Here is a 16,309-nt window from a genome sequence, read left to right as displayed (position 1 = left end):
AAATTTTCAGAGATCAATAGCACTCATCAGTTGGTACAGTAAGATGTTCTTGTCCAGGCTTCAAGTGCTAATTATTTTTGTGATTTATAAATGCTATACTAGAGATTAACAAGTAGAGACTGTCCCATGGTCAGCCCTTTAGTACGGTTTCACCTAATATTGTGCAAGTTGCTGAATGTGCGCAAGGATTTTGGAAGAGAGAATCAGTTTTCTCTCCCTTTTTCAATCATTGACCTCTCTTAGGAGTACTTTCCAATAGCTGTGGGTCTTAAGAGCTGACGGGTAGTTTCTGATGGTGAGTGGAAGGTCTTACTTCAAGGCGCACATACAAAAAAAGCACAGGATCTGTGTAACATCCTGTGAGGCACCTTGGACACCTAATTTTGGTCTCCATTAACAGCCCTGAAAAGGCTCGATTTGTATATTTTTGGGACTTATTCCACGTAGTAGGACAAGTGCTTCAAAATCCCCTATAAATAGGACATGTTGTTGCCATTCTCCCACCCCTCTCATTCATTCTTCATTCAGATCAGATTACTTTCTTTTCTTCAGTACCCTTCAGCACTCTCCACTGCTTTCCACACCCTTATATGGAGGACATCACAGTTATTGGGGTACCCAAGTGCTTCCTCAGCGTAGTGCTCACTTCCATCTGCCTGGTGACATCTCTCTCCATCATGGCAACCTTTTCCTGATCAACCTACAGCTGCATTTTCACTTCCTCAGTGCTGCTCAGCAGTTTGAGGTCATCCAGCTTACTGTCTGCCCCAGGATACCCTGCTTTTTTGCAGCCTACAGGCCGCCCAGCTTCCATTGAGGCTCCCCCAGCAGTCATTTACATCAGCAACACTTCATTTGCACGTGACAGCTTGTTCCAGCCAGTCAGAGATCTGTTTTGCATTCCAGCAGGCTGCCATGCCAATTATCTGCCACCTGGAACATTTTGGGATTGCTGTACATTATGTTGCTCTCATTGCAACCAGTTTCCCATCTCTTGGTAGCTGCTGCCAGCCAGTTTGGACTCTGCATCTGCATTTTGATATTGCAGCCCTTGGAGATTACTTTGTCACATCACCCACAGCTGCTGAGGACTGTGTTTCGCTCCATTATCACCCATTGTCTTCTTCAACATCCCCCTGTCTGGAGGATTATGTTTCTCTTTTTCCACTGAGCGTTTCATCCATAGGTTCTTTGGCCTAATCAGGCAGGATAGTGCAGTGATCTCCGAGCCTCGTTTGGCATCATCAGCTCGCCACCAGTAGGAGATGTTTTTCTTCTCACATAAGACTCTTATCATGTTCTTCCATCTAGAGTTGTCAGATGAACGTTGTGGAGAAATGGAATCAAGGAGATAAAGCTATTGTGAACGCTAAGAACTGAACAAAAGAACAAGAACACATGAACTTAGGAAAGTGAATTCATATACCAAGAACACAAGTATTCTATCTAATTTTCTGAACATCTTTGTAACATTGCGCAACAAAGTTTCTTTTTGGAACTTTGGTTTATCATAATGACATTTCTCACATGTTGTGGAATAGGAGGAAAAGTAATATAATCTAGCAATTTATAGCACTAGAAATAAGTTACGGCATGGGATCTAGATAGTGATAGTTTACACTTCAAGGCTAGATGGGAGAGACTTGTAAATAAATACTTGTCTATAGATAACAAACACAATTGTACAACAAAGCACCAAACTGATAAATAACACAATCATGGTAGCATAACTCAGAGACAATGAACAATGAAGAAAATAATGAATACATAATGAATGCTGAATATATATGATGCTCAATGCAGCAAATACCCTATGCAAAGGTGAAATATTGGCCCTCCAACTCTCATGTCTCAAGGACTGAGGTAGAGTATGAGCTAGAGAGTGTGTTGTACTCAAAACGGATCTTGAATTGCAGTAGAGAGCCTCCAGAGATGTTATGCAGCATCGACAGGAGAGGTTGGATCAGTGCCTGATGGAGCAGTTGGTGGCAGAATTGGCAAGGAGAAGATGAATGTAGGGGGGAACATGATCTGCAGTAGTAAACACAGCTGTTTTGGTGATGACAGCAGGCTGGAAACAATCGTCAACAGCAGCAAGGGGTTGGATAGTAGGCCCCTGATAATGGATAGCAATGGACAGCAGCTCGAATTGTAATATCCTCCACAAACAAGGTGTGGATGGTAGAGATATAGAACCTGTAATCTGCAAAGACGAGATTGGGCTGAGTGGTGGGCCGTGTGTCTATTTATAGATGGATGGGTCCTCCCAAATTAGGGTTTAACTTATGGGACATAGACATCCCTAGGATCGCAAATTTTTTAAAAATCCCAAGGCATTCCACTCCAAAGTTGCTAGGGCATTGGGTGAAGGGTACTTGTCGGCTACGTAGTGACCTACCAAGCAATAAAGGTGATGGCTATCTTACCAAGGGAGGCCAAGCGATCACCCTAGAGAGACCAAGGCATCAAGCAAAGGGTGCTTGTCGGTTGCCTTGTGGCCTACCAAGCTTGACTTGCAAAGGTGAATGGAATCACAATGGTTTTTTTAAAAAAAATTAATTTTTTGTTTTTGATAGTGTCTTTAATGATAATGTTTGTCGTATTGAGTAATGTGCATCCCTAGGGGAGAATAAAAGGGATGGTTGGACCCAACATGTCACACAAACAAGCTATCCCAAGCACCTGTGGGGGTCAATGAAGAAGAAAAGGTATACGGGTTTGTGGTGAAGAGAGCAAGGAGACTACTATGGGAGGTATTGCGATATGGTGGCTCCAGAGTCAACTAGTCTTTGATTGAAAAGGGATAAATATGCATAGATGCATGTTTACAAGAATAGAATGTCAATGCATGGGGTAATGCAATGACATCATGCAAAATGCTATGTAAGGGTGCCACTTGGACAATGCCCTTGTAGGGAATTGTTCACTCATTACAAGCACACTTTCACAATCATAATCATCTTGATGATATGGATATTGATACAAAGTATAAAAAAAATCTCTCTAAAGTAATCAGAATCTTGTAGACACCATGAGTAGAAGACTACCCCCTCTCACCATTGGATGGCGGAAGAAGAAGTAAGTACAATTTCCTCTCTCCCCAATATGTTGATGTCGCTATGGGAAAGGAGAAGCATCAAGTAAGAAGAGTGAATGGCATGTCCAATTGAAGAATTATGAAATGAATGGCCTCTAAAGGTACCTAAAGGAAGCAAAAACGTGGCCTCGGGAAGGGGGGGGGGGGGGACTTGTTGGTCGAGAATGTAAAGCCTCATCAAAGAAAGGCAACCAAGGTAAGGAGTGCCGGAATATCCAAGTCTTTGCCCTAGTCCTATAAGGGTTAGTGACACCTTGCAAAAGACAAGTTATGAGCAAAAATACCACATAAGACCATAAAACATGTATGTCTCAACTTCAATGAAAAGTGCTTGTGAGTGCAATGTGTGAGGTTTTGAGATGGTCCCATGACCAAAAGACAAGCACGTTGTAGATGTAGGAAAGTAAGAGTAGGAATGTTCAGTGGAAGATAGAAGTTAGGCTAGAGCGTGCTTTGCAAGAATCAAGTGATACACAGGTGGGAGGTATAGTAGGTCTATGGTTAATGTTGCTGACATCTGAACAGGTAGAAGGCTCCACTATTTGCTAGATTAGAGGATCTCTAGGGAAAGTGGGCGCAATAGCCTATTTTAGGCATTTTTCTGGTGCTTATTATTTTGGTTTCTTGCATTTATTGGATTGCATTTCTAGGCTCTTATTATGCTGGCTGACCTCATGCATTATTGGCATTATTTTATGCCTATATATTCATGGGCTCCTTCCTTCTCAATCATCATTCACTTGCAGACTTCTAGTGCAGGTTTTGTTGTAGAGAGGGAGTTGGTGCTAGTGCCCACATAGCCAGTGACTCATGGGATACGGATTCCATTTCCCGAGCATAGCTTTGAGTTCTCCTTTTGTAGTGTTATTCCCTTTTCTCCTCTCTCGTGTTGTGCAGTCTATTATAGCAGTCTTCTATGCTTCGATGGCTGCGCCCACTTTTGACATGGTATCGGATGTCTGCGTTTGGTCGTGGAGTGCTGTTTTTTGCTGTTGCAGGTGTACCAATTGCTGTTGCTGATCATTTGTGTCAGCTGTGACAAATTTTCAGCTTGACCGATACTAATCTGCTGCAAAATAGCCTGTGTTCCAGCCCCTATTGCTTGAATTTGTTGGGTGTGAAGGTCCTTATGCTACTGTCGTGTATATATTTACTTGCACACGTGAATACACCCTTGCAGGTGTGCCAATTGCTGTTGCTGATCATTTGTGTCAGCTGTGACAAATTAATCTGCTGCAAAATAGCCTGTGTTCCAGCCCCTATTGCGTGCATTTGTTGGGTGTAAAGGTCCTTATGCTACTCTCGTGTATATATTTACTTGCACACGTAAACACACCCTTGCAGGTGTAAGTGTACTGTACCCTAAGTATAAATACATTATTTTATTCTTTGTGTGTACCATATTGGTACACACCCATCTCGCGAATCTCCACACTTTGCACTGCTGTGGGTATGAGGATGTATAGGGGTGTCAGGCTTATCTCATCCTGGGGCAGCTTGTGAGCATGACTTTCATGCCAGATTTCTCACAAACAGTATGGACTTAGGGGCATTGTCACAAATGGGAGCTCATAGCTAGCATTATTGCTTGGTACATATGGACAGCCAAATGTGGGCGAGCTATTGATGTTTTGGACATATCTATTGCAAAACTCTCCAGGATCTTGACACAAATTGTGCATACTCTTTGTGAAAGATGGGAGAGAATACATGGCAGCTTGGATATTATGAGGAAGCAAGAGATGCTTTTCTCAGGACTTGGGGATTATGGCATCTTTTTCCTCTTCTAGATCCACATGGTTTGGCATCATAGATCTCTTGACAGGCTATTCACTCGAGCTTTGTAATAGACTTCCTCTTGTTCTATAATTCTTGATATGGAAGTCCCTTAGAGGGGTGGTTTGTATTGGTTTTTAAGCCTTGGGACACTTTGTTTTGAGGTGTATTAATATAATTTTCACTTTTCTCTAGAAAAAAAAGTTGCAATATTATAATTTTCATTCCAAAACAAAGTGATGAAATGTCAAAATCTAGAATGAATCATAATATATCATAAATAAGTCATAAATGAGACTAAATTCATATATTAATCAGCTCTCAAGACAAGAATAGATAGTACATTGACAGAGTCCAATAACTAAACAAAATCTCAAAAAAGTAAGTATTTCAGTCTGTCATTCAAGATCTTGAGCCCTCCAGTCATTAATCATCATCATGTTCATAGTATCTCGAAAAGCCGTTTCGGAGCTGTCGAATCGGATTGGCCATTTTAGACTAGAACGGAAATGGCAAACGACCGTTTCGTGATCCTGCAGCCTGTTTCGGTGCTGGTTATCCAATTCCGGATCGCGATTTGAGTCCAGGCTTCCCGACTCGCATGGCACACTCTAGCTCTCACCTCCTCCTCCTCGAACCTCCAACTCCTCTTCCTCTTTCTCTTCCTCCTTCTCTTCCTCTTCTTCTTCTTCTTTTTATTGTTATTGTTATTGTTCTTGTTCTTGTTCTTTTTCTCATAATCCATTACCTTAAGGCTAATCATCATATCATGGCGCCAGACCCATATTGGAGGCGCGTCACTTCAATCAAGGGATACAAGGGCTCCGGCGGATCAAAGATGTGGCGGTGTAACTATTGTGGATTGGAGAAATTGAAGTAAGTTTCCATCTTTGGCGCCGAAAGTTTATGGGTATTGAGCTAGAAGAGGATGAATCCTCTCATCCAACACCACATCGGGCTAATGAAGCACAAGTGGGGCAAAGAGAGGCTAGTGGACCTAGTTGCACTAGCCAAATTGGAGGTGCCAATGGCTCATAAAAAAGAAGTGCATGCATATCTGTATCGGGTCCAAGTGCAAAAAGAATCCCGTTGATATTTTGTAGTGGTGGTGGGCAAAAGAGCTCCTTGCATGGCGCGAGTATCCATGCAGAACTTTAGAGGTACGCAATTGTGGAGGCAACTAGGGAACTCACAAGCTTATTTATTCGGTGTGCTATCCCTTTCAATGTGGCCACTACACATCAATGGAAGAAGACAATCAGGGCAATGAGCCGCATAGGGTGCGAGTGGGAAGACCCATCCGTAGATGCATTACGCATATGGGAACTTTGAAAGGAGAAAGCATTCATAGAGGCTCAATTGGAGCCCTTGAAGGAGACATGGGTGAAATATGGATGTCAATATTATGCGATGGATGGTTAGATATGCGTCAAAGGAATGTTTACAATGTTTTAGTGTCTTCATGTAAAGGCACCATATTCATTAAGTCCATCGATGCTTGTATCTTAGGTCCTACCATCACATGAGCTTTCATTTGGGAGCACATGCGACAGGTCATCATGGACGTAAGAGTCCAAAATATGGTGCAGGTGGTGATAGATGATGGAAGCAATTGTGTGTCTATGGGACGTATGCTTGAGGAGAAGTTTCCTAACATAGTATGCACTCCATGTGTATCCCATTGCCTTGGCTTACTTATTGAAGATGTTAGGCAAATATCTTGGATGGATGACATTTTCAATACGACAACAAGCATTGTAAGATTTGTGAAGAAGAGGCCATCCGTCATAAGCATATTTCGAGCCAATATCACACTTAAGCTATTGAAGCGTTCTACCACTTGATTTGCTTATATGTTTATTCTATTGGAGAGGTTGATATGGGTCCGTTCAAATTTGATACGGATCATTGCATGCCAGGAATGACTCACATGGAGTGAGAGAGAGTCTTCAAAGGCTCTTGCTTTTAGGTGCAATATTTTAAATAAGAGTCGGTGGGCTAAGGAAAAAACATTGGTGAAAAGTTTCACTTTTATTTACATTGTATTGTGTATCACTAATACGGAGCAGAGTACTTTGGGGTTTGTATATGAGTATATGGATAAATTGACGAGGCCTTGCTTCGCAACAGCTTTTTGTCCCAAGACAAATAAGTTTTTGTTTAACTTTTATACATTTAATTATTTGGTATTAATGACTTTTTGATGATTGATCGTTATTTTAACTTTTAAGTTTTTAACTTATTTTATCTATAGGATCGATGAGATTCGTGCCATGTGGAATGCACGATGGGATTGATTCCATAAACCAATCCATACTATCGCATATCCCTTGCATTTCCTTTGGCGCAGCGAGGAGTAGCATACTAGCGAGGAGTTAGAGGAGGGGTTCATGGAGTACATGAGGCGCCTCACAGGCAATGATATAGATATGATGAGAAGAGTAGAGAATGATTTGTTGGCATTTAAGAATTATTCTTTTCATTTGGCTGAGACTTCGAGAGACATAGCTTCAGTCTGTCTCTTGGTGGGAGAAATACGGTAATTGTGTTGCTACTTTAGTATGTGATTGGTGACTTTTATATTTTAAATCTTGATAATCTAATACATTATGCAACTTAGGTAACATGTTCTATAATCCATTGCCGACTCAGATGTTAATTTTGTGGTTTGCATATTAGCAAATGCCAATTACTTAACCTCAATCTCTTAAATTTGAATAGAAACACATTGCCATTCGGGTTCTCTTGCAAGATTCTTGTTCAGGGTCTGCTAAGAGGAACTGGAGCACATGGGTGCTCTTCCACACGAAAAAGAGAAACAAGCTCACAGTTGCCTAGTTGGAGCGTTTAGTGTTTTGCCATTGCAATCTCCAACTTCTTGAGAGAACTGCTGTGTCCTCTAAACCTTCATAGGTAAATTTGTAATGATTAGTATTATATATAATTAACTTTTTAACCTTGAGTTCTTTACACTTAGACATTGCTAATTTGCTTGGAAGTTGGATTGTAAATTGTGATATGTATGAAAATTGAACATGTTGAATCTCCTCCCATATGATATATCTTTGTCTCGTTCACCTTTACAGGTGAATGTTGACAAGATTGATATAGAGAAGGTGCGTGACATTTTGCAAATACCACAGGAGGAGCGTGATATGTATTCCATGCTTTACGAGGAGCTATTGACACCGGTGCATGCGACTCGTACATAGAGGAGGGTTATAGTGAGGGCCACACGTGGTCATACATCACAACCAAAGTCAGAGACAGAGTTTGAAGATGAGATTGCGACTGCTTCATCAACTTCTCGATCAGGGTTCTCGGAGTTGGATGAGGAGATGGTGTACAGATCCTCAGAGTCTGGATGAGCCATGAGTCATGACTTATGATATACAGTAGTCATTTTAGCAGTGCAGAGTCCAGACTAGAGTTGCTAGTTGTTCATTGATGTTGATACTTATAGCCTCATTGGACTTTGGAGTTTTGATAGATTATTCACATGACATAGTTGCATGTATCATTGTTTCTTGATCCCACTTATTATGCATCTTGATTCTTGTTCCATTGTTCTTAATGTCAGTTTTCACTGCTCTTTAGATCACAGATTATTCATGAGTTATAAATTCTAACTCATTTTGTTGTCTTAAGTTTTGAAAATTGAGTCTTAATCGTGTTAAGCTGTCTTAAGTTTCAACCATTGAGTCCTCAATCTTGACTCCTCAATCTTCATTCGTGAGTTGTGAACGGTGAAACGTGTAATGAATCATGATTTCAATCATATGACATAAAGACTCAAAGTTTTGTATAAAATTTGGGTACATGTTGTTGTAGGCATTGATATATTTACATACCCACATAATACTGTATTTTTTTTAGTATACAATTCGAAACGCCGTTTTCCCATTTCCAAAATTTGGTCGAAACTTGAAACTTCGGGTTTTTCCGTTTTCAAAATTCCTCGGTACTATGATCATGTTTAACATTGCCCAACAGTCTATCAAAAAAGCCATGTTTTTTGGTTTCCAACCCAACCCACAAACCCACCCAAAATTAAAGAAAAACAAACTCATGTTTTTACTCTAAAAAGTGTTTCTTACTTTAAGAAACGTTTTGTAAGTTTCAAACTCAAAGGAATGCGTTTCCTTATTGCTATGTGTCAGAGAGGGTTGTGAGGTGGAGTAGGTGACCCTCATCTATACATGTATACAGTGTGAAGAAAACTACTAGGGTTTGCATTGAGGAAACATAAAGTATACGACCACGACAAAAACATAAAGAGTCAGACATAGACACAGAGAGCAAAACTGAAGCCCTAAATGCAAAACTCAAAACTCAAACACAAATAGAAGAAGGGAGAGAAATAACATAACTCTGAAGTGAATGAATGCTGTAAATAAATGTAAGAGTGTACAGTATGCTCAAGGGTAGAGCAATGTTGGAGAGTGACGTCCACTGGAGACAGATCCCAAGTCTGTGATTACTAGTCGGAGTGTGAAGAGAGAGGAAACTGCAAAACACTGACACCACGGGCTGTCAGAGACAAAGGCGGCAGCTGCTGAAGGGAGAGATGATGCCAGGCGGCTCCAGGAAGGTGTAGATGCAAGTTGTAGGATGTTGCCTGATGGTGGAGATGCTGGCGATAGCAGTTGGAGGCCAGACGCAGCCTGGGAGATGGCGCTAGATAGTGGGCGACAGCTAGACGAAGTCGCCAAGGCATTGCGAGGTTGAAGGGAGAGGTGGCAGTAGTCGCGAAGGCTGGACAAGCACATGGAGGTAGACTGATGGCTCAATTTGCACTGGAGAGTGTGAAACCTGCACGGACAGAATTAGATTGAATGGGGGCAGCATGTCTATGTATAGATGTAGAGGGGTGCCCCAAAAATTAGGGTTGTTAGGAGATCATTGAAACTCTCTTAGGACCGCTCCTCTTTTTAGGGTTTTTCATTAATTAAGTGTGTTTTGGGGCTGTTTAAGAATGCTAATCAGTTGAAAAGCGTGTTTTAGCTCAACATATAGGCGCACAAGAAAGAGAGGGACATCCTTGACATATTGATTGAAGTCTAGCAGGTTTTAAAATCTTGGAGTTGGGATTGATATTGAGGTTCAAATGGGCTGTTTTATGATATGGAGTGGGATTGGCTCCTAGTCTGAGTTCATGTGAGGGGACACGTTGGTGGTTTGATGGCTGAAGGTACACATTGGTGGTTTGATGGCTGAAGGTAGGGAATCCATGGTCACATATACTTAGAGGTCTTGTTGACGGGATGGCCATGGATGCTATGTAGAGGCATTGTTGACAGACATAGAAAGTTGCTATGGTTCTTCTCTATTTTCAAGTTTTGGTACAATCAATATTGACATTAAGTTCACTCTGAGGCATCTTGGTGGTGGCTTGATCACTCTCTACTTGGATATCTATGGTTCTACTTTGGTGGTCTTTGTTGTATGGATTATGATGAGTCATTATTCTTGTATCATTGTATTGTATCAGATCACTCATGATCTAAGAGAAGGTGTTAGTACAATAGTTAGCTTATGAGTGTGTTCGTACATGTATATTTGTGGGTTTGGACATAGTAGAGTATTTTAGGCATTTGTTTCGATCTTATTATTTTGGTTTGTTGCATTAAGTGGACGATTGACTGCATTTCTAGGCCATCATTATTTTGGCCGACCTGATGCATTATTGGTATTATTTTATGCCTATATATTCACAGGCTTCTCTCCTTAGCTGCAAAAACTGCAAGTTTCAACTATGGAACATGAGCTAATAGCATGTTAGCAGTTATTTAACTCCATTTGCAAAGCTCCTGCCGTCGTGTCGCGATGCTTCCCTACCCTCACCATCGTACCAACTCGCCCTTGCCTAGTGCCCATGGCGCGTTGTCCCTCCCCTCCCCCACGGGCCCTGATCCCCTGCCTTGATCCCTTGTCTTGCGGCACCGGCCCTATCTGGTAGACCCACCACCCGTGCTGTGCGCGTTGAGAGCTGGTCTTCAATGGTGGCCAGCACCTTTCCCATTGTCAGAAAACAACATTTTCCCCCTCCTCGCCATCGGCCCCTCCCCTCGGGTAGCACAGCAGATTGGTTGGCTCTCAGTAGGGACGCACAATGGAAACCTCTAGTCAAACGTTGGTGCATCTATGAGTAGCCCCTAGTCAGACACATTGCATATCATCCTCTCCGAGGAACAACTCTTAGCCGTTCGTGCCACAGAGCTGGAGCTGAAAAAAACAACGATCTTTGGTCAAGTCGTAGGACACTCTCCATCTAGGGTCCATCTTTGGGATTAGCTTCACTCCACACTACGCATTGGCACATTGCAGATAGTGGAGGCAGTTCTCATGGGTTAAGGGATCTTCATGATTCAATTCACCTTTGCAAATGCAGCCTATGAGCTAGTGGATAGCTCACTCTATGCTTCTGCGAAGGGGGTCATTTACATGGTTCCCTGGTATGGTGGCTTTGTAGTGGAGGCATTCGAGCTCCATAACAGGCTTCTTAGACATCCGGTCACCTTACTCTTCCGTGGACTAGTGGTAGAGTATCGCTAGTTAGTGGAGGACTTTGGACGGCTCTTCAGCACAGTTCTTCTTGTCTCCTTCGAACTCCTTCGCGGATGCAGTGACAACCACAGGAGTCCCAAAGGTACGGGTGGCAGTGAAAGATACAAAGAATATACCAAAGTTTTTGGAGATTGAGGTAGGCGAACACTCTTTCAAGCAGTAGATTATTGTGACTGGGCAGCTAGGGCAGTGCCTGCATTGCCATGACTTTGGGCATCAGGCAGCAAATTGTACGCGCTTCAGAGCCAAGGCAGCTTCGTTGACAGGCTTGTAGGTGGATGGTGATGGTTTTACATAGGTCCAAAGACGACAGAGAGGGAGATAGCAAGGGGCCCACAATCAGCCCCTTAGACACAGCCACTGTAGCAAGGAGTAGGAGGGCGAAGCCGGCAGAGCACCCCGCAGCTCCCTTACTTGTTCCACCCGGCAGGAGCACAAGGCTCCACATCTAGCACCCATGGAGGCTTCACAGGCTTTCTCACCCGAGATCCCACAGCCCCCACACCCACTACCCCCTCCCGACGGTTTCCCCCCTGACCCCCCTCCCCCCCCTGTCAGAGTGCAGTGATGCGGAAGCGTAGGACAAAGAGAGAGAGAGAGAGAGAGAGAGAGAGAGAGAGAGAGAGAGAGAGAGAGAGAGAGAGAGAGAGAGAGAGAGAGAGAGAGAGAGAGGAGACAGTGTAAACACAAAAAATCTGCGGTGTAGTATGTTGTATAAGAGTGTAGAAATACACAAGGGGGTAGAGGAAATATCTACGTATGTCTTTGACTTGATGACCTCGATCTCCATCAGCGCGCTGTCTGTCTCAGCCAAGAGATCGCAAGATCAGAATCTGAAAAGATGAATACTGAAGTGTGCCACAAAACTGGATATAAATAGCCGAAAAATAGGAAATAATTGCAGCAGGTCGGCTGCATTACACGCAGCCGATTACAATAAAAACTGTCCGACTGCAGGTGTTGACGTGGCACTTGCTGATGTGGCACTGGTGTCCGTACTGTCCAAGAAATGACTGGCTAACACCCCCTCTCAGATCTTGGACAGGTCAAAAGATTGAGGGATTCGGAATGCTGCCGAAGAAGAGCCTGGGGAAGCGCCTTCGTGAACAAATCTACAAGATTATCCTCCGTCTTGCAATACTCCACATCAATGGTCCCATCCAGAAGCTTCTCCCGAATGAAGTGATACTAGATCTCAATGTGCTTCATCCGGGCATGGAATACATGATTTCGTACCAAGGCAATGCAACTCTCATTGTCGCACCGCAAAGGAGTAGGACGAGTCTGGGGGCAACCAAGCTCCTCCAACAATCTCCGAAGCCACACAACCTCACATGTGGTGGAAGATGCAGTCCGATACTCCGCCTCAATAGAAGAAAGGGCTACCGTGAGCTGCTTCTTGCTACTCCAAGAGAGAACACTTGTACCTAAGGTAAAACAGTAGCTTGTAGTAGACCGTTGGTGGTCCACATCGCTAGCCCAATCCGAGTCACTCCAACCTGCAAGAACCAGGTCTGAAGCATTTGTACCTGCGGGATAAGAAATCCCTAAGTCAGAAGTTCCCCTCAAATACCGAAGAATCCTTAGGACAACCTGCCAATGCACTTGTTTGGGTTCCGTCATAAACCCTGCGAAAAGACCCACAACAAAACAAGGATCAACACGAGTGTTGAGAAGCCAAATCAAGGATCCAATCAACTGATGGTAGCGTGGAGCATCCATCACGAGAGAATCGGAGTGTGAAGTGGCCTTCCAATTCAGATCCATAGGAGTAGTAGTGGGCCGACAAGTCTCCATCTCAAAAGTCACCAAGAGCTCCTGAATGTATCTCTGCTGAGAGATGAAAATCCCCCTCTGAGACTAATAAGTCTCGTGACCCAAGAAGAAATGAAGAAGCCCTAAATTGGTCATCTCGAATGCCTGATGTAAAGCTGTCTTGGTCTCTCTGACCTTCTGTGCATGATCTCCTGTCAAAATTAAATCATCAACATATAACACAAACAACACACGACCAACCTCGGAAGTGTACACATAAAGCTGCGGATCGGCCTTGGAGCGCCAATATCCCAACCTTGACGGAAGAAATGAGTCAATCTTCTCGTTCCATGCACGCGGAGCTTGCTTGAGGCTATACAAGGCCTTCTTCAATCTGTAAACTTTCCCATCCGAGGATCCAAAGCCAAGAGGTTGCTCAACATAGATCTTCTCCTGTAAGTCACCATTCAGAAAGGCCGACTTCACATCCAACTGATAAACAAGCCATCTCCTATGGCCAGCCAAGGCAAGAACAACTCAAATAGTCGCCATACGAGCAGTGGGGGCAAAAGTATCATGGAAATCAATGCCTGGGCGCTGAGCAAAACCTTTAGCAACAAGGCGAGTTGTCCAAAGAACCATCTCTAATATACTTGGTCTTGAAGACCCACTTAACACCAATCACCTTCTTGTGAGAGGTGTGAGGCACAAGAGACTAAGTGCCAATTCTCTCAATAGCCTTCAACTCGGCTTCCATGGCCTTCCGCCAATGGTCAGACTGTAAAGCATCCTTTAGTGAAGTCGGCTCTTGATCTTGCATAACACGGGTCATCAAACAATAGTTGAAGCACACAAGCTCTGAAGAATGTGTCTGGTTTCTTCGGGACCTCCGCGGTCCATCCTGCGGTTTCCACTTCTCAATGATCCCCTCGATCCCTGAATCGCGGAGTGTGTCACGGGCCCAACAAGGAGTAGGACACCGTCGCTCTCCATGTGTTGAAGACTCGGGAATATCCACTAGCGAAAACTCCTCGGGGATTGCCGGTGGAAGAGAAGACTCTGAATCAGAAGAAGAATCTCGATTAAGAGTCTCTGGCTCCAAAGGAATTGTCTCGGGAGCCCAACTCTCCCTTGGATCGCCAAGGACGGGGTGCTTCTCAGCCCCTTCTTTGGCCGGAACTTCCACTAACTGCACATCTCGGCTCGTATAGACATCCTGCTTAACGGTATCAAACAAACGATAAACTTGGTGGGATTGGGAGCTATAGCCAACAAAAACCTGTCGTCAGGAAGCTGCCTCGAACTTATCACGTTGTGTCTTCGGAATGTGCACATAAGCATCACACCCATAGATCTTGAAATAAGAGACATAAGGCTTAGTCGCGAAGTAAGCCTCAAAAGGTGTTATCGTGTCTATGGCCAAAGTGGAAGATCGATTAAGGATGTGAACCGCGGTAGCCACTGCCTCGGCCCACAGAAATTGAGGTGTTTGTCGGTGCTCCATCATGGTGCGTGCCATCTTGATCACACTTTGGTTCTTCCACTCCAAGATGCCATTCTCTTGGGGAGTGTTGGTGTTAGCAAACTCCTGGTGAATGCCCCTGTCTGCACAAAAACGAGCAAACTCATTAGACATAAATTCACCTCCCTTATTTGAACGCAAGTTCTTCAATCACCGGCCAAAACGGCTCTCCTCAAAGAGAAGCCAATCCTTGAAATGAGAGAAAGCCTCCGACTTCAAAGTCAAGAAATAAGTCCATGTCATCCTGCTGTAGTCATCTACGATCAACATGAAGTACAAGCTCCCCTTCAGGGACTTGGTTCTTATCGGGCCAGAAAGATCCGTAGATACAAGCTCCATTGGTGAAGTAGACCGCCTAGAAGCTTTGTTGGGAATCACATTCCAATGCAATTTCCCACGAATGCAGGAGACACATGGCTAATGGCTCACCACTATGTTCGGCAAGCCTCGGACAAACGACCCTTGCGATGCCTTCCGAAGGTACTCATAGTTCAGGTGGCCAAACCGAGTATGCCATAGCTCGGACTGTGTCTGTGAAGTAAGAAGAAGAGAAGTAAGAGCTGAAGAAGACTTCAATTTGTAGACGCCATTCTCTTCATATCCTACAGAGAGAACCTTCCTCGATCCACAATCAAGAACTTGAACAGTATCACTGTCAAACTCCACCAAGAGGCCAAGAGCACAAATCTTATGAACTGAAAGTAAATGATACCCCAAACCTAGCACATGCAACACCTCAGAGGTGTGGGTATCACCACATCCATCTGGAATAAGCTGCATCTCACCCCATGTAGCAATAGACACAGAAGAGCTGTCTCCTATGAGAATTTGCCCACGCGAAGGTCGCAAATGGGCAACACCAATGGAAGGAGTCATGCGTCGTGAGGCACCACTGTCCACAATCCACTCTCGAGCTTGGGGAGCTGTCATCACAGCATCAGAAGTCGTTGGTGTAGAGTCTCCAATGATTGCCAAGTGTAGAAAAGCAGCTGATGAGGGTGCAGCTACCACTCCAGAGTCCTTCGCATCCTTCTTGTGTTTGTCGGGGCAATCCTTCTTCCAGTTACTGGTCTTTGCACAAATATGGCAAGTCGATTCCTTCTTCTTGTCCTTTTTGAATTTCTTGTCCTCCTTCTTCTTCTTTTGGTCCTTCCCCTTCTTTTGAGAGGCTTGACCAACCAATGCCTCCGATTTGAAAGCATTCTGTCCCTTCAATTGTTTCTCCTGGTCCAAGACCATAGGAACCAACTCTTTCCACCGAAGAGTCGACTCCCGCGCTGATACAATAAGAGCAGAATAAAAAGTACCGAATCGTGGCGGCAACTGGGATAGTAAAGTGATTGCCATGTCTTGGGAGGAAATAGGCTTTCTCACATTTTGAACTTGCATTTGAAGCTGCCGAAGCTTGTTGATGTGTTCCCGAAGCGAAGAAGACTTATTCATAGACAAGGTCCGCATCTGCACCTCCAAAGAAACCCTCTTCATCTGGGTCATCCGGTTGTACATCTGGTCGAGCTCCAGCCATATCTCATGAGGCTTCGTCAAGTGCTCAATGTGAGCTATCACGGTTGTGGTGCAAGACAGAAACAAAA

At 43.8% G+C, this 16,309-nt stretch overlaps 1 protein-coding gene across 8 annotated transcripts in view; it reads left to right on the top strand.

Annotated features, from left to right (window-relative positions):
- Positions 1 to 16,309, top strand: part of LOC148014868 (ARM repeat superfamily protein) — a 100,840-nt gene that overhangs the window by 56,082 nt on the left and 28,449 nt on the right. The gene's annotated exons all lie outside the window — the stretch shown is intronic.

The sequence above is a fragment of the Lygodium microphyllum genome, chromosome 24, assembly GCF_053477565.2.
Source record: "Lygodium microphyllum isolate KBCC chromosome 24, Lygodium_microphyllum_v1.1.10, whole genome shotgun sequence".
Taxonomy (NCBI): domain Eukaryota; kingdom Viridiplantae; phylum Streptophyta; class Polypodiopsida; order Schizaeales; family Lygodiaceae; genus Lygodium; species Lygodium microphyllum.
This window is presented reverse-complemented; position numbering and strand designations above follow the sequence as displayed.